The following is a 14,430-nucleotide window of genomic DNA, read 5'->3' as shown; positions in this document are numbered from 1 at the left end:
TAATTAGAATTTAAAAGATCCATTGTTTATTGCAAAATAAGCAAGTACAGATGGGACTGTTATAGCTTGAGCTATGAAATCAGATCTGAGTCACTAAAGGTTACAAGTCCAATTCTCCCTTCATCTGTATCAAGTGCTGTTCTGCTATTGGTGCTAATACATGCAAAACCAGTCATTAATACGAGAAAGTATTTAATGTGAGGTATTCATCGTATCTTGTTTCAGACCAGGTATTTCCACTGTGTCATCACTTGTATTTAACAGCTGTCAAAACAGTTGAATATGGCAGAGGGGTTATTTCTCATCAGCAGACTTTGCAGCCTGTCTGACTTCAGATAATAAATACCTTCATAGCATAAAATATTTTCCTATAGAGAAACCAGTTATTAACTTTTGCCTTCCTCACAGTTTTAATAATAAGCTGCATACAGGAGATATCTGTGCTTTGGATAGGATAGAGATGAAAAGAAATGTAGCAATTTATTTTTACATATTAGGCAATATGTCTGGATGATGGGGGATGTGATAGAATTAATTATGTAGAGCTGCAGTGACAGCTAAAAAATGGAGCATACAAATATGGATGTATCTTTTGACTATTGCTAGTTCTAGCCACCACAAATAATAGTGACTATAAAGCTGGCCCTGCTTAGTTTGTTCACTATTTCCAATTATCTCTAATTTCTTCCAGATGTATGTGGCATTCATTAGTCATTTTTGTATGGTGTGTATATATGGTTTGCTTAATTTTTTTTTGATTATTTGCTATTTGTACTCTGGGCTTGGTTTAGTAATCCCGATTATGCAATTTCTATTTCCTTACTACATGACCAAAATGCACTGGCAGAAGAACATTAAAGAAAGAAAGGAAAGACACTTAGACATCCTAAAATTCATAATCTCAATTAATATCGATCACTGTTTTAGGAGCCATGAACAGTTTTACAAATACTTGGTAATCTCCAAACATTTTCAAGCCTTTAATATTCTGGTCTGGTAAATAAACACAAATTAAGCTATGGGTTTCATTTCTTTTTAAAGCCATGCTTTATTTTAAGTTTTCTTTTCCCATGCTACTGTATTTGATGAAATTGCTGCTAGCCACAGGGGTTTGTCACAGGCTATCATTTTCCATAGGAAGCCAGGGGCCTTTGGGTTCCTGAGGCTGGGAACTCTCTTGCTGCTTTGCTGTGCTTTGTTCCTGGGGTCTCTGCCATGCACATGGCTGCACTCACCACTGCTGCCCTGGCTGCTTTTCTCTTTCTTGTGTCAGGAACTCAGTTGTATTGGGTTTGCATGGCAAGGGTTTAGTAGCAGGGGGGCTACATGTGGGGCTTCTCTGAGAAGCTGCCAGAAGCCTCCCCCATGTCTGATGGACTCAAAACCACATGCCCCCAGAATGGACCTGCCATGGGTCAAGGCTGAGCCTATTGATGCCTTGTGAAGGCTGACCTAGAACAGAGACTAGATGAAGCTAAAGGATAAAGTAGGCATTTATTTGGAGACCTTGGGCAACACAAGAGCCCAGCCAGGGCTACAGCCCAGATGAACCCAAAATGGTCACAAAATGGACAACTGGTCATGGGGTCTCACACATTTGTAAGTTCTGATTCACTAGCATATTGGAACTAATTGTCCAATTACAGCTCCAGCCCATGAAGTCCCATCTTTCTTGTTTTTCTCACTTCAGTCTAATGCTGTTTATGCTCTTGGGCTTGAAATTTGGATCAGTTGTCCTTGGGTCCCTGGTTAGAGAAGAAATTGTTTTGTCTATGTACTCTGTGAAAAGAGCTTACCATCCCTTAATATGAAGCTCAGAACTACACACTGAAGCAGTACAGAATCTGAAAAATATAAAAGCTAAAACCTGAGGCATCACCATCAGTGGTAATAGTAATGACTCTGTTACAACATGTGTAAGGAAGGGAAAAAATTATTGTGCAGAAACAAATTGCAGCCAGAGAAAAGCAGAGTGAGAATATGTGAGAGAAACATCTCTGAGACACAAAGGTCAGTGGAGAAGGAAGGGCAAGAGGTGCTCCAGGCACCAGAGCAGAGGTTTCTCTGCAGACCACGGTGAGGCAGGTTGTGCCCCTGCAGCCCATGAAGGTCCATGGTGGAGCAGATACTCCCCTGCAGCCCATAGAGCAGGCCATGCCAGAGTGGGTGGATGCCCAAAGCAGGCAAACCCTATGGCAAGCATGTACCTTTTGCTGTATTTCTCTCTCCTGCCCAGCTGAGGAGGGGAGTGATAGAGCAGCTTTAATGGGCACCTGGTATCCATGCAAGATTCAACCCACCACATCAACTTAGTTCAAGAAATACATTTTTTGACACTGGCAGTCACTCATGGTCCTTGCGCCAACTGGCCGGTGCACAAGGCGCAGAAAGCTCCTGACCTGTGCCTCCAGGCAGCTCTCATGACTGGTATCAGCAAGTACCACCTTCCCACATAAATCCTTATCTCCTTCTGCCCTCCAGCATCTCCTAGTTGTTTGCTGATCTTAATTTAGATTGTTTGCACAACTTCATTTAGAAGTATGGTTCTTAAAATTAGTTTACACCATTATTGAAGCTGGTAACAGCAGCAGCTTTGGACTCTGTGGTTTGTGCATGAACAGTAAGAGATGGTTGTTGGTTCAGCCAGAACTTATATCTGACATGCAGCTTCTTTAGAAAACCCTAATGAATTCCATTGTTCATCTACAGCTGGATGTAGAAATGAGAAGATATCATGGACCTACCTGGAGTCTCAGCTGTGAGCCTCTCATTTTTGGTATCAGACTTACATTTTCTGCTTTTCTTGAATCCATGAAAGAAAGTTAAGAGACAATTGACATATGTCTTGCACATCTCTTCACATGTGAGTAGTAGATCTAATGACTGCCAAAGGAGACCTTGAGTGGAACAGGCAATAGAGAGGCACAGGCTCAACACTTTGTGAAGATTTTAACTGTCTAGCTCCTTGGGATGTCAGTTTTATTTGTATGGCTCCTAAATTTTAGGATTAATTATTTTAAATACAAACTAAGCAGGATACATAATTATGTAAGTCCCTTAGCATCCTTTGGAAATAAAAATAATTTTGCTGCTAGATCCCATTAACTTCAAGAGAAAAATACAGCTTTATAATATTAGGCAATGAAATTAAACTTTAACCCTCTTTGGTTATTTCTACAACTTTGCATGATGTCTTAGAAATGTTTGATGTATGCAAACATAATAAACCTCCTGCAGTGTCTCAGCTGTAGGCAAATGGCTCCATCTCTGAATGGTCCATGCAAGTGCTTTTCTATATTTGAGGGGTAAATTGTATGATTAGGCAATTAATAGTAAAAACTTTGCTCTTCTCCAGTGGAGTGCAGCAATACTCAGCTGAATGTATTGCTCATTTGTTCCTTGTAGTTCATTTTTCCTTCTTAAATAATCAGCACTGGTTGAGTAATCATTTTTTCATATGAGAAAAACAGCTCTGATTGCAGAGTCACCCCTTCCTGTAGTCCCTTAGTGCAAACATCTTACATTCATTTCTCCTTTTGAGCCTACCTATGGAGGAGACATCAGTGCTAGATATTGCAATTACCTCTTATTGTTCAGAGAAGGCAATTAAGCATGTGATTCTTCATCTTGTAAAGTGATGCTTTGTCTTAATAGGCCATTTTGCAAACAAGTCCTGATGATCCATGGAGCACAGAGGTTCACGTGCTGCAATCTCGTGCTAATACTGCTGCAGCCATCGGTGATATATAGGGCAAAGGGATATATGGGCAGTAGCAGTGTTTCCATAAGGGCATATGATGTTACTGAGGGAGAAAATATTAGCACTGAAGAAAAAAGAAGTCTTCCTATCACTGAGTCACTGATATACATAAGCAAATAATTCACTGTCTCAGTCTTTCCAGTGTCATCACTTCTGATATGAGTGTGTCTGTAAGAAGCAGTGGAACTTGCCTAAACAGACTCAGCTTTTGGCAAGCCATTTCTTCTCCTTAGAAAGGATTATGTGTATTTGCTGATATTGGCATAGATACTTGATTATTTTACCTTGTTAGATAGTATTTACAGATGTTTTTTGAGACTATTTGGCTTGTGAATTTAAACATTCCTTTCATCAGTGAAGGGAATAAATAATCTGGCGGAGGGTATTTAATCTGTCATCATTCTTCATTAATAGACCAAAATCTAAAGAAAAGAGTGAGGATGGACCTTAGTATGGCTGCATTTGTATTGCCTGCTTAGGCTATCTATCTTGGGCTTCTCTTGCAAGCAGAACCCCTGCCCAGTGCCTCCCAGCCTCTAGGGATGGATGTTTCTGATCAATTAAAAAATATGTTTTAGTCATTATTAAAGAGTCAGTTAGATAACCAGTCTTTTCAATTTTCAACTGGAGATACACCTGCATAAAGCCTGCAGATAACTTAGGGTTTTAATCCTTAGGAACATTCCTTAGGCTATTTCTGTAGATAGATGATTTTTTTATAGGAACTTCTTAACCTGTAGAAAATTTCAAGTTTTCAGTTGTTTTTTTTTTTCAGGTTTTCAGTTTTGAATATTTTTTTTTAGCCAGCTTTAACACTGACACTTCTAACACATTTATCATATATGAGTCTTCTTGCTCCACCTTCTTTTCTCTGCACCTCTAGAAGATATTCCAGCAGCTCTGACTATATTATTTGGACTCATTAATGATGTCTGTGAACATGGACAGCTTTGGTACACTTGGAAAGTAGAAAGGGAGGTGGTTAAACACCCCTTTCACAGTTTAGAGGAGAGGTATGGCCCAGAAGCTGGGAGAAGGCAGCACATGTATGTGCACACCCATTGCTTTTCCTGGGTTCTCTATAGTACCTCTGTCACTTTTAAGGACATGAGCATGCAAGAGTCAGATGTGAGGACAAAAGCAGAACAGACATGAGGGAGTGGTGGGAGAGGCTGAGGCACGTTGTAACCCCCTGTGCACTTTGGATGCTGTCAAGGTCAGTGACTACACTCCTGAAGGTGAATGTCAGCTGCCAAAAAAGCCAGGGCTCAGGCTGGAGATCTGCAGATGTTTTGTTTCTCCCCAGTAAGTGCCAAGGGCACCTGGTGCACTTAAATAGTGGGACAAGGCTGAGAAAGCCTCCCTCGGGCAGGCAGCTTGGAAGCAGGAACATTGCCTCAGAGAAGCTCTTGGCCATTCCTTACATCTGAGATGTCAGGGGCCATCAGTGGGTGCTGTACAGCGCAGCAGGGCTTAGTTTGCCCATGGCAGCTGTGTGGGGGCTCACATGTAAGGCTCAGGCCATTGCTGTCCAAGAAACCTGTGCCAGGAAGGATCTGCAGAAGCAATTATTTCATGCTGTCACTTCCCACAGGGAATTAAAATCCCCCTTGGACCAAAGTTATTTCATTATATGGCAGGGGTATCTGTCAGTTCACAAAGGAAACAAAAAGGGATTCTCCTGACACAGGTCCTGCATACTGTATTGTCTCTTCTTCAAAGATGTATTAGTGTCACTGGTCCCTAATATATCCTGGATAGAAAGATCAAAGATGAAAGGGGGGTGCATGAGGAGAGTGGTCCTGTAATGTAACCTAGACAGTGAAATTATCCTGTCCTTCCCTTGGCAATGAAAATAGCTGTTTACAATTTAATTTGAGTATTGTGACTGAAAACTGCACATGGATTATGTGTAATCCACAATGAAATCGCTACTGCAATGAAGTCATGTGTCCAGTTAATCTCGGCTGTTTGAGGGGCCTGGAAAGGCCCGGAGTGGCCTTGGGGCAGCCCGCGTATCGAAGGACGAGAAGAGGCTTCAGTTCTTCTTTCGGTTTTTATGTTTATTAATTGTTTATCTAAAAGATGTTCTTTCAGCCGAACAGAGATCTGCTCAGCAGTCAGCCATGGGCACACTGTCTGCCCTCCCGGGCAGCCACGTATCTTTATACCCATTGTTACGTATACAATATTTATCATTTTTCCCCAATACCATCTATTCTTATAACTCGGTGTACTCTCAGTAATAACCAATCCAAGAGTGCCACCGTGGCCAAAGAAGATGGAGGAGAAGAGGAAGAAGAAGGAGGGCAGGACACACCCCAATTCCTCCATCTTACTCCTCTAAACCCCCCTGTACATAAATCCTAAACCCTGTTTCTCACCCTCTAATTAACTAATCCCTTCACCATTCACCCTGTGAAGCCCTCATCCTTGTCGTCTCCTGTGTAGGACTAAAGTCCAGCTACCAGACACTTCTGGCAACATTCCAGGACTCCCGAGCCCCCCAAGGTGGTCTCGGAGGCTCAGCATCTCAGGACTGAGATCTTGAGATCCGACAGTCATGGGCTAAAATTGCATGGCGTAACTTTCTGAAGTGACAATTGGTGGTGCCTTCTTGAAATACACTGTAGGATCTGGGTTATCAGAGTGGAAGTCTTCAATGCTGTCTGAAAAACAAAAACATCTGAGCAGTTCTGTGCATTGCATATGGCAAATCAGAGATCTAAACTCAGAGATACTTTAGAAAATATGGACTAAAATATAGGAAAATTTATTCTTCATCATTTTATTTCCAGGGTTAATTCTCCTGAGATCACCACTGACATGGATGCTGTCAGTCTTTCAATTTCATTTCTGTTGCTGTGGGTACCTAAGCAATGGAAGTGTTGTAAGACTTCAAATTCTTGTAGTGCAAAGAAAATCCCAGCCTTTTCAAATAAGGTTTCTTTGTTCTGACTGAATGCAGAGCAAAATCCATTGTCTTTGGTTTAAAAGTTGGTTACATGGTGTCATGATTTGATGCTGGCGCAATGCCAGTGCTCCCATGAAAAGATATGCTCCCTGGTGTCCGCTGTGAGATGTGACCAGGAATAGAGCAAAGCAGGCTCCAATTTAGAAATAAAAAAAACCAACTTTATTAACCTACAACTATATATAGAAAGAAACACACAGAGAACTCAGAATGAAAACCTTCTAAAAACATTCCTCCTCCCCCCACCATATTTCTAATACATCTACCTCTCAGATCATCAACTCTCAGTCCATCACCACCCTTTAGATAATCAATTCTCAGTTCATCGTTGATTGAGGAGTCCCTCTTGTGCCACAGGCTTCCCCTGGAAACACAGTTGAGACTTCTTGCGTTTCCATGTCACACGTGGCAGCACCTGGAGATCATATGCCATCGTGACATCTTCCTTCCATGCCCAGTGCTCTCACCACTGTGCATGGACCAGAGCTGCTTCTAGGGTTCTCCTTTTAAGGATGCTTTGCCCAGTTTCAAAAAAAGCACAGTCTCTCATTTTCGGGACACCTGTACCCCCCAAATTCACCCCCTGGGGCCGAGGGGTCTCAAGAACAGAGATCTTCTTCCCTGAAGATGGAGGGCACCACCATCACCCCCCTCACCCACTGTCTCTGTTCTTGCACTCCTTCACATAACATCACTGCACTCTCTTGGCTCCAAGCCATTGCCTCCCCCTAGATGCAGTCTCTGTGTCAGAAAAAATGGTTCTGTCCATGGCTATACAAGAAAAGTCCAGCCAAAGGCCACTCCATCATCTCCGCCCACCCAAGATTCTTCTCAACTTCTCTCATGGCCCATTTCCTCTTATCTCTATATCTCTTATTCAGCTCCAGGAGGATCAGCATTTGTAAGGTTTCCATCATCCAAGAAAAGTGTTAAAAATCTCCCACAGCTGCCCTGCCAAGCACCTTCTCGCTACCCCCCCACCCTTCTCCTTCTCTGCGCTCTCTCTCTCTTTCTGGGGGGGCTGCCCGATGTCTCTCAATGCTCCTCCATTCTGCAGGGACCTTCACCTCCCTTCTCTGTCCAAGGCCCGGCCTACCTCACCCGGCCACATGGCCTCCCCTCCCCAGCCCAGCTGCAGCAGCCAGTCAGGGGAGGCCTGAACCTTTCACTGACCAGAACCCAAGAGAGAGTTTTCCAGGGAGTTCTCTGTGTTTAACCCTCTGTGTTCTCAGAGGTGTATCCATGTCCCCAGTGGCCACACCAGGTGCCAATATTCAAATCTGAGCACCCATTGGTTTGACCACAGCATCCCAAAAATCTCACTTCCTTTTCAAACCAGGACGCATGGTGAATTTTGGCAGTCTTTTTCACAGAATCAGTTACAGAACCGTTTAGGTGGGAAAAGACCTCTGAGAAAGAGTCCAAGCTTTGGCTGAGCACCACCACATGAACTAGATCCTGGCACTAAATTTTTGTAGATTTTTCTTTTTTTTTTTTCAAATCTAGATTTTCTTGTATATCACAGATCAAAACCTAAGTGAAGTGTAGCAAGACTTCAAAAATATTAGTTTTTCCAGACGTGGCATGTGAGCAAAAGACGTTAAAAGAAAAAGCCTTTGGCTTTCTACCAAAATGTCAATGATATTTATGATGAATTAAAAAAAAAATTTGTTAGCTGCCAAAAACTAAATAGGAAAAAGAAAGCATTTGCAGCTATAGAAAATTATTCTGACTTCTTTCCATTACACTAGATGACAAGGTCTAAATTCCCTACTCCGACTGATGCAGATCTAAAATAATTCTTCCAAAAGCAATGCATAGCTCAAATTTATGTATTTACTGACCATTGAATGGAATATTGCCTAGGTAACTTCTGCAACTTTGATAAAGATTCCAGTTTTCTCAAATAAATCACCTCAGATTAAACTTTTAAAATGTTTGCATAGGTCTTAAAATGTATATTTATATTTTCATAACTTGAAACTGAAAGTACAGAGCATTCTGATTGTGGAAAATAAAGCCATGTTTTAATTGATACTGATTACATCCCATTAAAGTATTTTAGAAATGTAATAATAAGTGGAACAATGTACTTAAGGAAAAGCTGCTTATTTAGAGTTATATGGATGTGTAATATACTGTGAATTAAATTTTTAGTCTGGTTGCAGGAATTGAGAATTAGGACTGATAACCAACTACTAGGCAGACCTTAAAATAGTGAAATTTCATTTTGCATTAATCTCTGAAAGGACAATCTGCTAGTTAAAAACAGAATACTGGATGTCTGTCCCCTTAGAATCCTTACAACGGTTCCTAGAAAATGTGAGTTATTTGCTTCAAATACCCATGTTAATACTTTACCAAGCTTCGCAGGCCCAGCAGGATACACCTTGAGCTCATCTGCTGAGATAAAAGCTAACATTTGAAATTCCCCTAAACCTTGTCACTCAGCCAAACTGCAGGTCCTGTGCCCATGTCAGTGTTTCCCTGGGCCTTGGGGCCATCCTTCCTGGCAGAATCCCTGCTGGGTGCCTTGCCTTTTGGCAAAGCTGCCTGGGTGCCACATAACAATGTGACAATGCTCTTGTCCAAATGGTTCCTGCTTAGAGATAACAAAAATCACAGATGTTGGCTGCCGGAGACACTGATGGAGAACTCCATCCTTCTGAAATGCAACAGTAACAGGCTCTGAATGAGCTAGGCAGTAAAAATGTCATTAATTTGTCTTCTAAAAAATTTCAATGTTTTGATTTTTTTTCCAACAGAATGCGTTTGCTGTCCACCAAGAAGAGCACACAAAGCTAACTTGTTGGTCTTTGTGTTCTTCTCTATTTGGCCTAAAATGGTTTAGCAAATTTGATCTGTATTTGTACGTTTGGTTTGAGTAAATTTCTCACTATATTGTGCTAATACTTCTCTTGCTAATACTGAATAATAAAATAATTTTATTTATGTATAAAATTTCATTAAATAGGAGTGTAGAGCATGCTCTTGGATTAAATTATTAAATATAATGTGTATTATAAGTGACAAAACTAGCAGAGTGTATATATATATATATTTAAATATAGTATTTAGTGTATACTAAACAAGAAAAGAACACTTCTGCCGTTATTAATACAGAGAATAAAATCAGAAAACAGAAGAAAAAAGGACATAAGGCTAGGTTTTAAAATATTAGTTTAAGTTAATGATTAAACACCCAAATATCCGTAAGATAGGTGGGAGAAGAAACTAAGCGATGACAAATCAGTGGCTGATGTAGTCTTAAGACTTAGAATCTGAGCCCCTGGCTCCTGGCTCCCAAAACTCATTTTTGGAAGGAACGAGTTGGGCCCTTCAGTGAAGCTGTGCTGGTTTCACAGGGTCCTACTGGCATGCAGCCTTCTGGAAATGTTTCCTGCTTTGGTGCCGTTTGGGTTACTGTTACTGTAACTCTTAATTGGGTTTTCACAACACTTTGGTGTTTTGCAGAAATTTGACAATAAAAAGCAAATACGTCATCTTTTGGTTTTTCTCCACTTGATTTTTTTAATAGAAACCAAAAGAGCCTGCTTTTCAGTTTTAGCTGTGGACGAAACTGGACTTCTCTAAGGGACAAAGCAGGATAGCACGAGAAATGGCATGTTTTAGAACTTGTGTGTTTTACACTAGATGAAGATGACAGATATCACCTGTTTTCATTTAGAAGCTTCTTTTAGTTAGAGCTGCCCTTCTTTCAGCATGGGCTTTGCCCTTATGCAGCAATTAACTGAGTAAAATTAATTAATTTAAAAGGCATTGTTTGTATTAAGGCCAGAGGACAGTTTTTCACCTGGATCTTCAAAGAGTCTTTGCTCTGAGCAATCAATCTGTTTCTTCTTCTTTATATTCAATCCAATGTCCATTCCATTTACCTCGCTGTCTCATTCAGATACTGAAACACATGGTGTTCTTGTTTACCTTGGGCTGTAATTTTGTACCTCTGTGGGGTTTTTTCCCCCCACCCAGACAGGAAACAAAAGACACGGTGTGCTTTTAAAGGCAGGAAAGTAGCTTTAAATATCCTGACGGAAGAGCTGCGAGGTTTCTTCCTTCCTTTATTTATTTATTTATTAAAAGGTATAATTTTCTTGAAGACTTTCCAAATTTGTGCCTTTGTGAAATGTTTATTTTAGAGTCCCTTTCTGAGTCTAGAAGTGAAGCTTCTTCTAACAACATAAGCAGGACTTCCTTTTCTTGCCTCATCCCCCTACCTTCCTGGGGCCTTAAAATGGGCATTTTTCCTCTAGAACAAATAACTTAACCAAAATAGATATATAAACCCACTGTAGAACTCACTCTGTTTACAGCTGAAACCCAACTGTTATTTTGCAGCTGGTCTCTGTAGTTTATGTTGAAGCACACAAAAAGTTGTCTTCTCTGAGATCTTTGTATTACATGTCAGTTCCTTTAAAATGAGAAATCAACCTTCCTCCTGACCTTCTTAATGCTAAATTCTACAATCAATAGGTACATAGAGGCTCAGTACTTTGTGAATACTTAAAAGGTAATTTTTAATTGGAAATTGCACCAGAAGCAGGAGCTGGTGTCAGGGCTGGATGCAGCTCTAGCAGCCATCAAGGTGATGAAGCAGAGGAAGGTGGCCGATGTGACTGTGTGCTAAAATAATAAGACAAAGAAAAAGCTCTACGTAATTAACATTATTCTTGCTGTACTAAGATATGCTGGTTTGCTTTTTTGCATTTTTGAGGTGGGGGAAGAGAGACAGAGACAAGAGTTACAAATTAATCTGTGCAGGACCTTTTGTGGGTGAGCTCAGGACAGAGCTAGCATCTTCATTTCGTAACAGACTGTAGTTTCTAAGCTAGAGGTCATGGTCACAAAAGGTTCATGATCCTGGAGGTGATGTTATGTGCCTAGAAGCATGAATAAGAAATGTATTTACAGAGCAAAAATTTTTGGAAGCAGCCCTCTCTTTTTGCCAGTGCTCCATTTAGGTTCCTGACCACAAGAAAGCAAAGAATGCAGACAACTGGAAAATTATGTTGCTGTTCCAGTTCAGGTGGTGTTGTCAGAATATACAAGACCTAACAAAATTACAGTAGTTTTACCCTATAATTTGAACAGATGCAAGTTGAAGTTACTAGTAGATCTACATCATCACTTTGGTTCAACCCCGTCATGTGGATTATTTCATTCTGCTATACTCATTTTTGATGAACCACTTTGCTCCCTTGTTTTGCTTTGTTTTGTGAGGGTGGGTTAAACAAATGCTAATTCCTCAGTGAAATATTTCTCCCCTGTTAGAACTTGAATAGGACATTACAGAGTGCAAGATCAGAAACCACCCTTCACACAATAGCTGTGCCAGAAATGGCTCACCAGGAAAGCAGATTGCCGAGGGGTGAGTAATGTGAATGAGAGGGGCAGGGGGGGGCTTTTCAAGAGGGGCTTATATTTTGATGTTTCTTGTCTTGTGATATTAATCTAATTTTTTTTTTTTTTTGCACTGAATCAAGTTGGATGTCACATATTTCTTTAATCCAAGCTGGTAAAATTCTCAGCTCTTGCTTGAGCACACTGTCATTTCTGCTTTTCATTAAGGTTATTTAATTATTTCATGCCATGGAAAAAGAGGTTATTCACATCATAGCTTTCCTGGTTGTGAGGACCAGATGGGACCTCTAGCACTATCTACCTGACTGCCAGAGCAAGTCCAGGACCAGATCATGACTCTGGATTTTCATAGGAACCCACGTGTTCAGGTGCTTACAAGGCCAAACAGATAGAAGAGCAGAATCACAGCACCCATCTCACCCTGCCGAGGAGGAGGCTCAGGGCACTGTGAAAGTGTGAGTCATCTGTGCAGCTACAGAGTGCAGCTGCTACAGCACCATGGGAAAGCACTAAACTGAAGCTTGAAAACTGGAGGAACGGACAAAGTCAGTGTAGAAAGAAACTGTAAGTTAGTTGAAAAGGTGCCAAGAGGATTTTAATAGAGATTTCTAAGATTTTCTTGTGACTTCTATCCTTTAATGAAGAGAAGCATTTTTCTCAGTATAGGGAACAAGATGCAGCTATGTGTATAGTCAAAGTAGGCTCAACCATGGTTGTTAATGCAAATAGAGAATGTTTTTTTTTTTTCAAGGCACTATATTTAAAACAGAGTTTAGAGTATGAAGAAAAATACCATTCTTGCCCAGCGCTGATCTTCCCTTTGAATTTTACCTACATTTAAATCTATTTTGTTTCTCTCCTAAAAATCCAATTCTCCCCAAAGCAGACTATGTATTTATCAGACTGCACTCCTCTTGGAAACATCTGCTTACCTTTGTGCTTACATTCCCCTGCTTTTGCATTTGAGCTGAGCCCCTGACAACTGAAAATATTCAAAGAAGAAAAACTAAACCGTGATGAATGTGAAAGGCATCTGCACAAAAACACAAGCCTTCTTTCTTCTGTCTCAATTCAAATATATTAAAAGGCTTGTATAGGCTATAAAAGTAAACATGGCTACTCATTCCCTCTATGCTGTTTTGCACCAGTTTTGAAGGTCCTTGAAACTGTTTTGGTGTCCTTATTCTTTACCTAATAAAGATCCCTAAGTAAAATTTCTGTCTGTTTCTAAGCTCAGCAGCTACGTGGTCACATCTCTCTGTATCATTTTTCCTGTGAACTTTCCATTCCTTCTCCTTTACTTGGAATAAAATCAAGCATTCTGTTAATGGCCAGAAGCCTGCACTGAGAGGGCCATACCACAACTCATCTGGGCTTGTGAATGCAATAAGTGAAAGCTATCAGTCTTCTGGAACGGTGATGACTATCTGTAAAGTCACTTTCCTATAATAGAAGTTAGTTTAAGAGCAGGAAAAGCATTGGTCTCCTTCATGACTTCTCAAGATATGTTTTTGGCACATAAAGTCAACTGGCTATAAGCCGTGGACCCAGCTTATCTTCAAAGTGTGCCTGGCTCTTCCTTCACAAGCTAAATGCTCTAGAGAGCTGCCAAACTGGGGAGATTATTTTGTCTCATTTTCTGGCAAGCTGCGACTGCGTGTACCACTTCATTTATATGCTAATTGAGGCCAGGCCTCCAAATAGGCTCCACACAATATCAGTGTGACTTGGCTCTGACTGTATGGTTATTCTGCCTTCAGCGGCCTCCGTGTGTGCTCTGATCTGGACAGGGTTTAATATGTCTTCATCAATGAAGTCCTGGGTCCTGACCCCGGCTTTTGGAGAGTGACAGCCTAACTTGAGGAGTCATTCACACTGAGGATTACCACGTCTCTGTGAAGGTGAGCTCATGCCACTTCTTGACCGCAGCTCTACACTTTTCAGGTCTGAGGAGATGTTGATGTTTCTTAGGTCAGCTGGTGTAATAAGAGATTGCAGAGGGCACAGCTAATTATGGGGACAACGTGTTGACAAGCCAGCTAAGTTGAACAGCCGGTTTTGTTGTCTCCTCTTAAGAATTGCAAAAGCTCATTCTCTCCCATACTGCCCATTGTCGAAGCATAGTAAGTATCCATGCTCTGTCAGCCATCCCTTGAGGAGCACAGTATTGTTATAGAAAGAGCAGATACAAATATGTGCATTCAAGGCTATTTAAAAAATATATACATTCAGGGTTCCATTTAACTGTTAGGATGTTATGAATTCCAAAAGTCAAACATGGACTATTCAGTAAGTGGACATGTGGCTTATGCTGAAT

At 40.8% G+C, this 14,430-nt stretch overlaps 2 protein-coding genes across 2 annotated transcripts in view; both read left to right on the top strand.

The window, feature by feature from the left end:
* The window catches only part of PLCXD2 (phosphatidylinositol specific phospholipase C X domain containing 2), a 60,952-nt gene extending 54,245 nt beyond the window's left edge, over window positions 1-6,707 (top strand). Inside the window, exon 7 of the transcript XR_012579166.1 lies at window positions 6,559-6,707. The gene's annotated coding sequence lies outside the window, so the exon portion shown is untranslated. The remainder of the gene's footprint in view (window positions 1-6,558) is intronic.
* A 6,253-nt stretch (window positions 6,708-12,960) lies between these two features.
* Window positions 12,961-14,430, top strand: part of PHLDB2 (pleckstrin homology like domain family B member 2) — a 79,868-nt gene continuing 78,398 nt past the window's right edge. Inside the window, exon 1 of the mRNA XM_074536026.1 lies at window positions 12,961-14,014. The gene's annotated coding sequence lies outside the window, so the exon portion shown is untranslated. The remainder of the gene's footprint in view (window positions 14,015-14,430) is intronic.

This window comes from Zonotrichia albicollis, chromosome 2 (assembly GCF_047830755.1).
Source record: "Zonotrichia albicollis isolate bZonAlb1 chromosome 2, bZonAlb1.hap1, whole genome shotgun sequence".
In the NCBI taxonomy this organism is placed as follows: domain Eukaryota; kingdom Metazoa; phylum Chordata; class Aves; order Passeriformes; family Passerellidae; genus Zonotrichia; species Zonotrichia albicollis.
The sequence above is the reverse complement of the archived record's forward strand: the minus strand, read 5'-3'. Positions and strand labels throughout refer to the sequence as shown.